Source organism: Salvelinus fontinalis, chromosome 41, assembly GCF_029448725.1.
Source record: "Salvelinus fontinalis isolate EN_2023a chromosome 41, ASM2944872v1, whole genome shotgun sequence".
NCBI classification, from domain to species: Eukaryota; Metazoa; Chordata; class Actinopteri; order Salmoniformes; family Salmonidae; genus Salvelinus; species Salvelinus fontinalis.
In genome coordinates, this window is record NC_074705.1 from 8,553,906 (window position 1) to 8,556,405 (window position 2,500).

At 44.4% G+C, this 2,500-nt stretch overlaps 2 non-coding genes across 2 annotated transcripts in view; both read right to left on the minus strand.

The window, feature by feature from the left end:
- Positions 1-32, minus strand: part of trnar-ccu (transfer RNA arginine (anticodon CCU)) — a 73-nt gene extending 41 nt beyond the window's left edge. Inside the window, exon 1 of the tRNA in view lies at positions 1-32. This exon is cut by the window's left edge and continues 41 nt beyond it. This is a non-coding gene — a tRNA (tRNA-Arg).
- Positions 33-1,358: 1,326 nt separating this feature from the next.
- Positions 1,359-1,431, minus strand: trnar-ccu (transfer RNA arginine (anticodon CCU)). Its single transcript has one exon. It is a non-coding gene; the product is annotated as a tRNA-Arg (tRNA).
- Between the last annotated feature and the right edge of the window lie 1,069 nt (positions 1,432-2,500).

Here is a 2,500-nt window from a genome sequence, read left to right on the forward strand (position 1 = left end):
GGCCAGTGCCTTATCCATTAGGCCACTGGGGCACTGTTTTCTCAGTATGACCTATACGAACTGATAGAAGAGGTAAAAAAATATATAATTGCAGGCACTGACAAATGCACATGAAATTACGATTTTTTTTATTTTTGTTCGTACTCCATTGCTAAAAAAAACAGGTTAGCAGAGGATGGTTTCGATCCATCGACCTCTGGGTTATGGGCCCAGCACGCTTCCTCTTCGCCACTCTGCTTCCAACCAGCCCAGATGGGACTTGAACCCACAATCCCTGGCTTAGGAGGCCAGTGCCTTATCCATTAGGCCACTGGGGCACTGTGTTCTCAGTATGACCTATACGAACTGATAGAAGAGGTAAAAAAATATATAATGGCAGGCACTGACAAATGCCCATGAAATTACGAATTTTTTATTTTTGTTCGTACTCCATTGCTAAAAAAACAGGTTAGCAGATGATGGTTTCGATCCATCGACCTCTGGGTTATGGGCCCAGCACGCTTCCGCTGCGCCACTCTGCTTCCAACCACCCAAGATTGGACCCACAAACCCTGACTTAGGAGTACAGTATCTTATCCATTAGGCCACTGGGGCACTGTGTTATCAGTATGACCTATATGAACTGATAGAAGAGGTAAAAACATAAATAATGGCAGGCACTGACAAATGCCCATGAAATTACGAATTTTTTATTTTTGTTCGTACTCCATTGCTAAAAAAACAGGTTAACAGACTATGGTTTCGATCCATCGACCTCTGGGTTATGGGCCCAGCACGCTTCCGCTGCGCCACTCTGCTTCCAACCACCCAAGATTGGACCCACAAACCCTGACTTAGGAGTACAGTATCTTATCCATTAGGCAACTGGGGCACTGTGTTCTCAGTGTGACCTATACGAACTGATAGAAGAGGTAAAAAAATATATAATGGCAGGCACTGACAAATGCCCATGAAATTACGAATTTTTTATTTTTGTTCGTACTCCATTGCTAAAAAAACAGGTTAGCAGATGATGGTTTCGATCCATCGACCTCTGGGTTATGGGCCCAGCACGCTTCCGCTGCGCCACTCTGCTTCCAACCACCCAAGATTGGACCCACAAACCCTGACTTAGGAGTACAGTATCTTATCCATTAGGCCACTGGGGCACTGTGTTATCAGTATGACCTATATGAACTGATAGAAGAGGTAAAAACATATATAATGGCAGGCACTGACAAATGCCCATGAAATTACGAATTTTTTATTTTTGTTCGTACTCCATTGCTAAAAAAACAGGTTAGCAGAGGTTGGTTTCGATCCATCGACCTCTGGGTTATGTGCCCAGCACGCTTCCGCTGCGCCACTCTGCTTTCAACCACCCCAGATGGGACTTGAACCCACAATCCCTGGCTTAGGAGGCCAGTGCCTTATCCTTTAGGCCACTGGGGCACTGTGTTCTCAGTATGACCTATACGAACTGATAGAAGAGGTAAAAAAATATATAATGGCAGGCACTGACAAATGCCCATGAAATTACGAATTTTTTATTTTTGTTCGTACTCCATTGCTAAAAAAACAGGTTAGCAGATGATGGTTTCGATCCATCGACCTCTGGGTTATGGGCCCAGCACGCTTCCGCTGCGCCACTCTGCTTCCAACCACCCAAGATTGGACCCACAAACCCTGACTTAGGAGTACAGTATCTTATCCATTAGGCCACTGGGGCACTGTGTTATCAGTATGACCTATATGAACTGATAGAAGAGGTAAAAACATATATAATGGCAGGCACTGACAAATGCCCATGAAATTACGAATTTTTTATTTTTGTTCGTACTCCATTGCTAAAAAAACAGGTTAGCAGACTATGGTTTCGATCCATCGACCTCTGGGTTATGGGCCCAGCACGCTTCCGCTGCGCCACTCTGCTTCCAACCACCCAAGATTTGACCCACAAACCCTGACTTAGGAGTACAGTATCTTATCCATTAGGCCACTGGGGCACTGTGTTCTCAGTGTGACCTATACGAACTGATAGAAGAGGTAAAAAAATATATAATGGCAGGCACTGACAAATGCCCATGAAATTACGAATGTTTTATTTTTGTTCATACTCCATTGCTAAAAAAACATGTTAGCAGAGGATGGTTTCGATCCATCGACCTCTTGGTTATGGGCCCAGCACGCTTCCGCTGCGCCTATACGAACTGATAGAAGAGGTAAAAAAATATATAATGGCAGGCACTGACAAATGCCCATGAAATTACGAATGTTTTATTTTTGTTCATACTCCATTGCTAAAAAAACATGTTAGCAGAGGATGGTTTCGATCCATCGACCTCTTGGTTATGGGCCCAGCACGCTTCCGCTGCGCCACTCTGCTTCCAACCACCCCAGATGGGACTTGAACACACAAACCCTGGCTTAGGAGGCCAGTGCCTTATCGAGTAGGCCACTGGGGCACTGTGTTCTCAGTATGACCTATACGAACTGATAGAAGAGGTAAAAAAATATATAA